The 12,829-nt window shown below is 40.2% G+C and overlaps 1 protein-coding gene across 1 annotated transcript in view; it reads left to right on the forward strand.

Moving 5' to 3' along the window:
- Window positions 1-12,829, forward strand: part of bloc1s2 (biogenesis of lysosomal organelles complex 1 subunit 2) — a 281,661-nt gene that overhangs the window by 38,390 nt on the left and 230,442 nt on the right. The window lies entirely within an intron of this gene.

Here is a 12,829-nt window from a genome sequence, read left to right on the forward strand (position 1 = left end):
AGTATGAATAAATATGTTTGTTGGGATGGTTAAAAACAAACAAAAAAATGGGGATACAATCAGATGGATATACATCTGAAAAATAACACAAAGCAGACATATTTCCGCACATTTCATAGTTAGGGCAGACAAGTGGGAGCGTGATGCTGGAGGCTTCTGGCTTGTCTTTTTAATGCACGGATACGGACACTCAAGAATGGTGGTCCTGCTGCCTATGGGCAGACCCCCTAAGGAAGCAGGTCCAAAGATAATTGTATGGTGAACAACACACACCACATAGCAATCAGTTTCACCATGATCAGAATTAGATACTCTAATTATATAATATGCTGAAAATGTATGGCGACAGCGATGATGATAATGATGATGGGAAAAAGAGTGAAGAAAGTAGTAATGTTGATGATTATTATGATGACTATGTATCCACAGAGCCAGTGTAAATATGTATGTATATCCAAGTTATTTTATACATGTAAATACAGACATTCAGAAATTCTCCTAACACATGTTGAATTTTTTTTCCAATGTTGATAAAGTGGATTAGTGGAAGCCATTTCTACACTCAAACAAGTATAATTTTTTACGAATTATATTGATTATGGGATAATATTAATCAAAATTAAGGTTTAAGAGGAAAATGTGTATAATATTTGGGTAATACTTGTTGAAAGAAACAGTCCATATGAAAAAAAAACACTTTGTACTGGAAAACTGTCATCTAGAAAAAAAATCTTAAGAGGGAAAATATATATTTTTTAAATTCTGTCTGTCTGTCTGTCTGTTTGTCCGTCCGTCTGTTCATGCATCCATTTTCTTCCTCGTACAGTGGAACCTCGGTTCTCGACCGTAATCCGTTCCAGAACCCTGTTCGAAAACCGGTTTGGTCGATCACCGAAAATCGTTTTCCCATTAAAAGTAATGTAAAATCGTTTTAATCCGTTCCAACACCCTAAATGTTTACCCTAGCCGTAACCATGAAGCTAACCCAGGCTAATCGTACGTTCGCGTTAGCGTAATCTTCCGTACGAAAGATTACGCTAACATGAACGTGTAAAAATAAAAAAATCAGGTCGTTTACACGTCATTTAGCACCGGGGTCTCCACAACAGGTGGTGAGCGGTTAAAGCATAAAGAAAAGATTTATGAATAGGATTTCTTACCTTTGTGGTGGTCTGCAGAAGCCATGCTCTATTCCCTCGAAAGAAGGGAAACCTGCACATCTTCTTCATATTTTGCTATTATTTCTCTCTTAAATGCAATAGTTGTACGCTAGGGTGGTCCTTATTGGGGGTCGAAATTTTTTTTGTTGAAATATTGGGCTCTGACCCCCCACATATGTTCTTATATCGATAAAAACACACTGTGTGCAATTTTGAACAATTTAGATAATATTTAGAGGTAGCTCAACGACTTTGAAATTTCCCAAAATGGTAAAATTTTGGCAATTTTCGAGAAAAAACGGAAATCTTAACCCTATGTGTACGGCGTTTTAGAACATCCAATTTCAGTCCATTGCTTATAATTGTAACACAAGAAAAGTTACAAGTAACTTTGTACACTAGGTCTGATATAATGTGCGAAAAATCCTTATTTTTCATACCAAAATTTCAGAGGCCTTGAGCGACCTCTAAATATCCTTTGATTTTGATGAAACTTTGCCTAATTACGTTTTGTATATATTGGAACATATTCAAGGGGTCAGAGCATGAAATTTTAAAAGTCGAAAAATAAGGACCACCCTATTGTACGCACTACTCTTCTTTTTTCACCTGTAGCAACTTTGCTGCTTGCACCGACCTTCTTCCGAGGCATAATTAGGGGTTAAAACACTCCGTTCACCGATATTAAAGACGAAAGCAAAAAGAAGTGCGCGGTCACGTGACAACAGTTCTTCACGAGGGGTGGGGGCAATCTACACCCGTACGCCGCTCAGCATCGCCCCTAGCGTACCGGCGTTCGAACTCCGATTTTCTGAACGAAAAGCGAAGCAAGAATTTGTCAAAATTTTTGGTCGAGAACCGATTTGTTCGAACTGATAGGCGTTCGAAAACCGAGGTTCCACTGTACTTCGATGCATTAAAAAAACAAAAACAGATTCAACCACAGTTTGAATGTGGCATACGCAGAGATTTCCTTCAATTCAAATTATCTTTAGTTTAAAATAACATACATAATTTAACCTCCAGGATCTCTTGTTGCTCAATGGCCAATAAGCAAAGACCTTTTTTCAGCTTTTGCTAAAATTTCAAATCCATCTTGAAGTATGTTTTCCCAAAACCCCCAGAAATTGTTGAATGCGTCACATTGACTGACATTCCTGCGGTTAATCGGAGTGATCCAACCCTCTGGAGAGTTTAACAAATTTCACGAGCCATTTATAGAAACCTCAAATTAAAACTTAAAAAGTGATGTAATGACCGCTTGCTTTGTTAACAAAAACGAAGCAATCCATCTGCAATATTTGATCAGACAGAAAAAACAAATGCACCTTGACTGACCCAGAAACTCCACCCCATCCCGATTTCTCCACCATGAGGAGCTTGCTCTTTGTCTTGTTGGCTTTATCATATACCTGCAGGCAATATTGTTAAAGGATTGTGTTACTGTAGTGCGAATGCGTTCGTGCGGCCTCAACTGTCATGCAAAGGCCACATCTGCTCTTCATTACTTCCATTTTAGCCCGTGTAGTCATCACCAACACCAACACACACGCATACAACATGTACACCATCACGATAGGAATTGTCTTTTGGACAAGGAAGCAAAGATTGATCGTAATAAAAAATGTCAACCAGGATTTATCGATAAGAGATTTAGTGTCACTGGATTAAGCGCTACTGATTTGTATCTTTCAAGTGTGTCTAGTAAGTGTCTCGGAAACTATGTGCTGTACAAGCCAACGGATGATAAAATGAGGCAGCAACGTGCAGTCAGGGGAGGCAGGTTAGGCACAGATGGAAATATAAAACTTAGCAAGCAGCCCAGAAATATGAAATAATAATTACGGTGGGAACCCTGAAACCATTAATTTATTAATTTCTTCTGAGGTGGTGATCCTAAAGTGAAAATTGGCTTATAGTGTGAAATAGAGAGCAATCATAGTGCATAGCTAATGCCTTCTGAACTCCTGGTACCCATGATAAAAACATTAAAATAAGATTGTAGTATAGTGGAACCTCGGTTTTCGAACGCCTCTCAGTTCGAACAAATCGGTGTCCGACCAAAAATTTTCAGAAATTCTTGCTTCGCTTTTTGGTCAAAAAAATCGGAGTTCCAACGCCGGTAATGCGTGAGTGCGTACGCTAGGGTGCGATGCTGAGCGTCGTGACCAACTGTTATCGCGTGCGGACGTGCTTCGTTTTGCTTTCGCCTTCAATATAGGTGTACCAAGTGTTTTAGCCCCTAATTATGCCTCCGAAGAAAGTCAATGCAAGCAGCAAAGTTGTTACAGGTGAAAAAAAAAAGTAGTGCGTACAACTATTGCATTTAAGAAAGAAATAATAGCCAAATATGAAGGAGGTGTGCGAGTGTCTGATCTTGCCTGTGCCTTCTGCTGACCACCACAAAGGTAAGAAATCCTATTCATAATTCTTTTCTTTATCCTTTTTTTCCATTTTTACACGTTCATGTTAATCTTCCATACAAAAGATTGCGATAACGCAAACGTACGATTAGCCTGGTTTAGCTTTAAGTTTACGTTAAACATTCAGGGTAAACATTCAGGGTGTTGGAACAGAGCCCAACATTGAGGGTGTTGGAACGGAGCCCCCTTTACAATGAACCGCTCACCACTTGTTGTGGAGACCCGGGTGCTAAATGACTTGTAAACGACCTGATTTTTTTATTTTTACACGTTCATGTTAGCGTAATCTTTCGTACGGAAGATTACAACAACGCGAATGTACGATTAGCCTGGGTTAGCTTTAAGTTTACGTTAAACATTCAAGGTAAACATTCAGGGTGTTGGAACGGATAAAAACGATTTACATTCTTTTTAATGGGAAACATGATTTCAGTGATCGAACAAATCGGTTTTCGAACAGGGTTCTGGAACGGATTATGGTCGAGAACCGAGGTTCCACTGTACAATGTTTTTCCGTGCTAGGCATCTGCAGATGCAAAGGGAGGCATGCAATTTTCTTTTTCCTGGTGGAGGGCGATAGTGAGACCAAGGATTCTGATTCAGCGCACCTTAGCCCCAAACAATTGAATTACTTGTTTTGTTACTAAGGCTTTGATTTTCAAATAGTGGGTCAAGCCAAAATAGCGGTAATGTGATCAAACTATAATGCTGTAGTTGAAATAACATTTTTTACCAGCTGCAGGCTTTTGATGCTAGACTTTGGGAGACCGGAGAGCAATGTTCCCTCTAAGCTGCGCGCGTGCGCAATCGCGCACTGCTCGCACATTCTCAGCGCACAAGAAAATCTATCCAGCGCAATGTTCCCTCTAAGCTGCGTGTAGGCGCAATTGCGCACTACCCAGGGCTTTTCCGCGCACAAGAAAATCTTACCTGCTCACAAAAATCGGGGCTCGAAATTGCTAATTAAGTCAAAGTTACAGTGCATGAAGGTAAAAATACACAGGTTCCACTGACGCTGTATTCTAAATGTGGTATTTTGAAGTCCAGGTCGAAGTAGAATGAAGTTGAGTAAAGTCAGTAGAGTTTTCCGAGAACCGGCTTCTTCGGCTCGGCTCACTAAAAAGAACCGGCTCTTTCGGGTCCCAAACAGCTCTTCAGATTGTTTTTGCTTCTTTAATCCCTACACGATCAAATATTATGTAAAATAGTGCATAAAATGACTTAAAGGAAGGGGGTAAATAGAACAAAAAAGAAAAAATACCAAAATGAAAAAGTAGTGAAAAGCTGAGAAAAAAAAGAAACAAAGGGAAGCATCAGACTGAGACAGCATAGGGAGAATTTTTGCAAAGTTGTGAAGATGGAAAAGAGCTGTTGTAATAATAATTGAGCGTGTAACTGGAAGGACAGATTCGGGTCAAATGTGACACAACTCTGGGGGATATTAGATTCATCAGTGTTCATAGCAGTGTTTGCTCAACATATAACAAAAGCTTTCTGTGTGAGAGTTCATAGAGTTCGGAAGGAAAGAAAGGACACTGAAATGAAAAGTTGGAATCCACTCGCGTGGAGGGAAAACGAGTAAATATTGAGAAGAGATAAGGAGGCCAGCCTGCCTGACAATGTTACAGGACGCAGGTGTGTTTACATTATGAGGCAGCGTGTCTTTGTCATTCGAGAAATCGCAAAGACTCTGCGGACGTTGCTAGTGGGGGTCTGTTGCAAAAGACCGATGGAGAAGTGTTGGTGTGTGAGTGTGTGTGTGTGTATGTATGTGTGTGTGTGTGTGTGTGGCGACCTAAGGTCCACCAGGATAGAACAACATATGAGATCAGCAACTTATCAGCACTGCCCGAGTTCTCAGGGGAAAGAAATCCACACTTAATTAGTTTGTTGATGCACCTTCAGAATAGAACCGTTTTTGTTCCTTTTTTCCTTTAGTTACAACAGGTGCACATTATCTAGCCGACGTGGTGCCCGAAAACATCAAGAAGACCCCTGAGAACACCTGAGTAGCCCGCGGACAGGTTCTGAAAAGAGCTCACCAGTGATGGGTCACTAAGATTTTGTAGTAAATTTGACTTCTAACTGAGAGGATGTTTTAGTGGTTGACTTAACGTCTAATAATTACAACCTGGTAATAACATAGTTACAACGTAGTAATAACATAAGTTATTATTTTAGAAATGTTTGTAAAAATGGTAGCCATTTGTGCCAAAGCTTTAAACAGGTTGGTTACCTCTGAAGTAGAGGGAGGGCTCAAATTATTTTCTTATCTTTTCACAATAATACATCTAGAAATTCTATCTCTCTCTCTCTCTCTCTCTCTCTCTCTCTCTCTCTCTCTCTCTCTCTCTCTCTCTCTCTCTCTCTCTCTCTCTCTCTCTCTCTCTCTCTCTCTATCTATCTATCTATCTATCTATCTATCTATCTTTCTACCCTGGTCATATCCTTTGAGAGGGGTGACCGACAGCAACACAAACACATACAAAAATTAAGAAAATAAAAAAAGGGAAAAAGTCCGCACCCAAACAAGTTAAGCACCTGGTTACCCAAGTTGGTCATGCTTTTGTCACTCCAGATGAAATGGGACACAGGAAAGCGGCCGTGTCACTCGGGCCAGGGTGACACAACACACTCTTCTGTTCAACATTAGGGCCCGACAGCTTTCACTGGTTTACCCCTGCCGCAGCATACGGGTCCCCTGCCCATCCCTTAGAACGCGTCCAAACATCCCACTATCCTTTCACAACACCTCTCCACTCATTCCTATCACAACAAAAACATCAAACATCTAGAAATAATATGCAGAATTACAAAAAGATTGAAATAGAATTTATGATTTGAAAATATACGTATATTTGAGAATTTTTTCGATACGCATCCTACATCATATTTTGGAATTGTTATTCTAATAATGATGGGTGAGTACCAATAACATTTATTGGTATCCGAGCGTATCCTGGACATTTCAAAGGTACTGGCTCCAATGGCCGATACAAGTATTGTTTACCCTGTAGTGGCCTTTTAACTATCAAGACCTAGAATTTAGAGGAATAATGAATTGCCAATAGTTAGTAAACATATTATGTTGATATTCGAAGGTATTTAATAATATCAGATATTATTTTGCAGAGACAAGAAGGTTTAAGTTGAGTCAAGTCATTTTTATTTGTATAGCCCTTAATCACAAAGAGTCTCAAAGGGCTGCACAGGTTATTGCACAGACTATTATTACACCATCCCCTGATCTGGAACCAACATGAGGACAAGGAAAAACTCAAAAACCTCAACATGATGAAAATGAAGAAACCTTGAGAAGGGACCGCAGATGTGGTATCCCCCTTTACAAATAATACAGAGATATTGTCCACGAAAAGTTTAGGTTATTCATTCATTCATTTAAGAAACTTGTGGTATCAGTATTGGTATCAATGACTAGAATTGAATGTCAGCATGTGTCTCCGTCTGAGAAAATGTGGTACGGAACACATTTTCATGCATTTTGCAGGCACCTATCCTCACTAGTGTTGCAGGAGCCTCATGGCAGATATAGGGTAATGGACAGGGGACACCCTTGTCAACCTGCAGTGGTTTTAACATGTGGGAGGAAACCAAAACACCTGGGAAAAAAACTAAACAGACACAGGTGGAACATGCAATCTCCAAATAGAGAGGCTTGTGTGTCAATTTTTGCACTTTTATCATTGTAAATATTACTTTCATGTTAACCAATAAAAAATGACATAAGTGGAGATAAGTCATTTTAGAATAAACAAAAGTCCACATCGGGCAGCACGGCGGCGCAGTGGTTTGCGCAAGTCATGGGAACCTCCTGCGTGGGTTCAAATCCAGCTCCAGACTTCCTGTGCGGAGTTTGTATGTTCTCCCTGTGCGTGCGTGGGTTTCCTCTGGGCACTCCGGTTTCCTCCCACATTCCAAAAACATGCATTTCAGGTGAATTGGCCGGTCCAAATTGTCCCTAGGTGTGAATGAGCGAGTGAGTTGTCTGTCCCCGTGTGGCCTGCGATTGGCTGGCAACCAGTTCAGTGTGTCCCCTGCCCACTGCCCGATGATTGCTGGGATGGGCTCCAGCACCCCCGCGACCCTACTGAGGATAAGCGGTGGAGCTAATGAGATGAGATGAGATGAGAAAAGTCCACTTCAAATCATTTTCCAACACATTGCCCTTATATCCATGCATGTCTCACCTGACATAACCCTAACCTATATGCACACACAGGAAGCAGCCTATCCACATCTAAACTCTTCATTGTTGTTGTTGGCTGCTCCACAGTCTATCGGGAGATGTGAAGCAGCCAAGTTCCTGAAATCACAAGTTTCTTGCAGGTGAAGTTTCAAAATAGAATCAAGAAGTTTGCAGAGGAAGCCGGACCCTTTCTCCTTTGGCCGAGAGTTCGTTTACATGTTTGGCTGTAAAAGCTCCTTGGTAGGAAACATATGGATATAAGAACAATGGACAGGAGTTAAAAATAAAGACGAAGACTACAAGGTTCAGTATCATACTGTATGCCTTCTTTTGGTTCTTTTGTGTCTATTTTGGCAGGATTCCCTTAAAAATAATAAACACATTTTGTAATTGTTGACAAGCCTCGTTCCAATTGTTTAATTCTAAAATAGTTGTAAATGATGTAAATGGTCTGCATTAATATAGCGCTTTTCAAGTGAATGAAGGCCTCCCGAAGCGCTTTACAATGTGCTTCACACTTACCTATTCACACACACACTCACACACCAATAGCAGTCATGCAGCCATGCAAGGTGCCAATGTTCTTATTGGGGGCATTAGGGATTCAGTGTCTTGGCCAAGGACACTTCGACATATAACACGGAGGAGCTGGGAATTGAACCTGCGTCCTCTTGATCCCAAGACGACCACTCTACCTCCTGAGCTAATGTACGGTAGTTTCATTATTATTATTTATGCTTAATAATGTTTTTTTTTTTAATCCAGAACAGTACAGGTAATAAACCTTCAATAGATGATAAGACTGATAATAATTACTGGTATCATATGTGGTTTTGAATCTTAACATTTCCCAAACTCAAACTTTTGATAAATAGTAATATAGAAATGTATTTTGCACTTTCTGGACCATAAATCAATCCATAAATCAGTCATACGTGGCTAAAAATCGGGAACCTATGGCTTGCGAGCCATATAAGGCTCTTCCTAGGAGTACTTATGGCTCAGAGACAAATTTGATTGCGTGTAAATTTTCTCCATCTCGTTCAAAACTTGAGCCATTAATCCTGTTCAGACACACGTAAAGCCAAACCAAAACTGAATCCAGTAGCAGTACTTCGCAGAATATATAGTGGACGTTTTTGACTACAATTTACAGTCAAGGTGTCACACCCAAAAAAAAAAAAACAACTTGTTTTGGCTGTACAACGCTAAAGAATCCTTTATATAAAAGCTTACTATATAATCTGTGTTCAGTGTTCAGATACCTTATGATGAATCCACAGAACAAACTGTAAATACGCCAAAACACCGGAAGAGAACTTAAAGTTATTTGATTGGGTGAGTGGGAGGGATGGGTGGAGCTATGCAAACAGCGCAAGAACTCCCTCCCATCTCTCGCCCTACTCAGTCTGCGCCAAAGGTAAGCACATCAGGCTCCCTGTTTGCAGAATATTGTGACGTTTTTTCAAAATAACTGCTTGCATCTGGTTTTGAAACCAATATGTATGAAAAAAAAGAGTCAAAATGAGTTTAACCGATCTTGAGTAATTGCAAGAAAGAGACAAGTTTAAAGTGGTATGTTTGTTGATTTTGGGACAGGGGCTCTGGCATTATTCTCTTTTCATAATGTTTATCCAATAATCAAAAATAAATATGCTGATGACTAAGCTTTTGTCTGGGGCGCGGGTTTAGCAATTTAGTAAATTTGTCTCATAATATATGGTGTGGCTCTTACAAAACTGAGTTTGATTGTGGTTTAATCAAGTATTTATCACAACGCAAAACACCAGAATACAACATCATTTGAAAAAAAAAGAAAAAAAGAATGACCAAACAGTTCAGTACTCACATTTTTCAAACAAAGCCTTCAAACTCAGATAGTGAATAATAATGTTGGGCACTAGAAGACGTGCTTTCACTGTCGGTGTCAGTTTTCCGCTTTTGGATTGATAAGGTGAGTACGAATTCATTTGTTGTTCATGCAAAATATTATTTCGACACCACTAAATCATTAACACAAATCTCATACAAAGCATGTTAAAACTGTCATGATTGCTGATTCAGGGCACCTGTGACTGCCCAATTGGCGCCAACAGCCCTGAGAGCTGATTGGTTCAGAGACTCCTTTTAAACCCCCGGCTTTCAAGTGGAAGCCGTCAGACCGTTTGCAAACCTATGCTCCCAGCTAGGCAAGCTCATACCTTTCGACATTTTCCTGCCCTGTTTTCTCCTGCCTGATACCTGTTGCCGACCTGTTTCTGGACTTGTTTCTGCCGTCCTGACCTCCGACATGTTTTGCCCCGTTTCCTGCCTGATGCCTGTTGCCGACCTCTTTTCTGAACTCGATACCGCCCTTGCTCTCCCGTCCCGGCTAGTGACCAGTATCCCTGCTGTCTACGATTATCCTCGCTCGACACGGAAGTGCCACTTCCATCTGCTACCTGTGTCCGTCGATAATCGGATTGTGGAAGCAAGCAGTGCTCTCCCTCTTTATCAATAAAGCTGAGAAAAGGAACGCTACTGAGTCCTGTCTCCATTTCTTGCCAGTGACACAAACAATATTTTACCAAGACAACGAATGAAAGCGTCCTCACCTTCGATCCATGCAGCAATTATCTGCACCGCTTATCTTCAATAGGGCCGTGGGATGCTGGAGCCCATCCCAGCTATCTTCGGGCAGTGGGCAGAGGACACCATAAAGCATTTGTGCTTAGGGCACCCAAAAGGCTAGCAACGGCCCTGCTGGTATCAACAGCTGTAACAAGTATTATTAACTCGACATATCTGTTCCATATTTCCATTGTAAAAATACTCGCTCATCCCCCGATATATATGAATCAATGTCTATTCTATTTATGTCCCTGTAAATTGGCCCAATATAGGGATTTATGCTGAAAAAAATCCATCAAGGTAGGGCCTTAATAAAAATAGCATATGTTCCTCGTTATTTTTGAGCAACAAATCAATTGCAGCAATGTTATGAAGACTTTGACACAGTGAACGTTCAGCCTGTTCTGCACCCCGGCCTGTTTTTTATCTCTCCGTGTGGACTAGGAGTTGCACGCCGCTGACGTGTCCGCTGACATTTGCACTCACCGGCTCCACCTCGGAACAGGCTGAGCAAGCCTCATTGAAAGTAGGACAGCAACGATTACCGTAATTTCCGGACTATAAGCCGCTACTTTTTTCCCAAACCTTCAACCCTGGGGCTTATTCAGTGATGCGGCCAATTTATATAATTTTTCTAACGGCCGCCAGCGGCGCTTGAGTACAAAAGGTAAGATTTAGACCGGTGGAATATATGCGCCGAGGAAGACTGCAACTTCTAGGCTTGTGCATAAATAAATAAATAAATAAATAAATAAATAAATAAATAAATAAATAAATAAATAAATAAATAAATAAATAAATAAATAAAGTGACAGACTGCTGTCACTGTCTTGTACTACGGACAGACTGAAGAGATCTTTTCTTCCTCATGCCATGAGGCTCTTTAACTCTACCCGGCAGAGTAAAAGCCCACAGTAAACCACACCACCTACATTGCATATTACCGAATCTTATTGCAATATGTATTCTGTGTAGCACTATTTAGTTATTCTATATAACACGCTACAGTGGGCATTTGCACGTCACACTGGGTATTTGTATATTGTATTCTTTTTGCTTTATTATTGTATTGTTCTCAGCTCAGGGATGCTGCTGGAAATGTGAATTTCCCTTCGGGGAGGAATAAAGTATCTATCTATCTATCTATCTATCTATCTATCTATCTATCTATCTATCTATCTATCTATCTATCTATCTATCTATCTATCTATCTATCTATCTATCTATCTATCTATCTATCTATCTATCTATCTATCTATCTATCTATCTATCTATCTATCTATCTATCTATCTATCTATCTATCTATCTATCTATCTATCTATCTATCTATCTATCTATCTATCTATCTATCTATCTATCTATCTATCTATCCATCTATCTATCCATTTATCTATCTATCTATCTATCTATCTATCTATCTATCTATCTAAATTAAATTAGCGTAAACATACCCTCATCATGCAAAATGCAAAAAGAAAGGCACATGACGCAGCTTTCAAGCTAAAAGCAATCGAGCAGTCTGGACGGTTTACCGTGATTTCTACAAGTACGGTATGTTTTTTTTACCAGACCCGTTTACTGTGTTGCGAGCGTGTTGCTGGGGTGTTTTGGAATAAGGGAGCGTGGGACGACGTCTATATGACAAAGTTTCTTTCCGACACTGAGGAAGACGACTTTGATGGCTTCAGTCCTAAGGAGGAAGATGAGGACGGTTTACCGTGATTTTTACAAGCACGGTATGTTTTTTTTTACCAGACCCGTTTACTGTGTTGCGAGCGTGTTGCTACCATTAACTGCCCTGTCACAGGCACCGTTTGGGAAAGTTATATTATTATTATTAAAGCTTTGAAAACACTCTCTGTGTACCGTCTTTCTTTGTAAATATGTGTATCCCATGTATAACATGTATTTGCAACTGTATATTTTTGTAATATATTTATTTGTATTTATTTTAGACACTTATTCTGATATGTTTTGCACGGGCAAATGAAAAAGGAGGGGTGGAACAAACGGGGGGTGACGGGAAGTGGGGTAAAGGTGAAGAACAGACAGACCTGTTTGTGGACGCGGCGGACAATAGTGGATATATATTTTTCCCACCCTTACCTTTGGAAATATACACTTTTTTCCTAGGATTACTTTCAACGGGACCAATCAGGCAACCAGCTGCAGCTGGCGCCAAACGGGCGGGGCCAAGTGAGGGCAATGGGCAACCGTGACAAGAGTTTGTGGTCGACCACTGGATATGTGTACATCACAAAATGGACACCGTATTTGTTTTGTTGACTTCTTGTTTACAGGAATGAAACTCGTTAACTTGAGTTTTATTTATTATTTATTTGCCTGTCCCTACACAGATGTTTATCTATACATTTATGTCTATACCGACCGTGCACAGTCCCTACTTACTTTTCCGATGAATTTTATT

The sequence above is a fragment of the Urocampus carinirostris genome, chromosome 12, assembly GCF_059441175.1.
Source record: "Urocampus carinirostris isolate Australia breed hairy pipefish chromosome 12, RoL_Ucar_1.0, whole genome shotgun sequence".
Lineage (NCBI taxonomy): Eukaryota > Metazoa > Chordata > Actinopteri > Syngnathiformes > Syngnathidae > Urocampus > Urocampus carinirostris.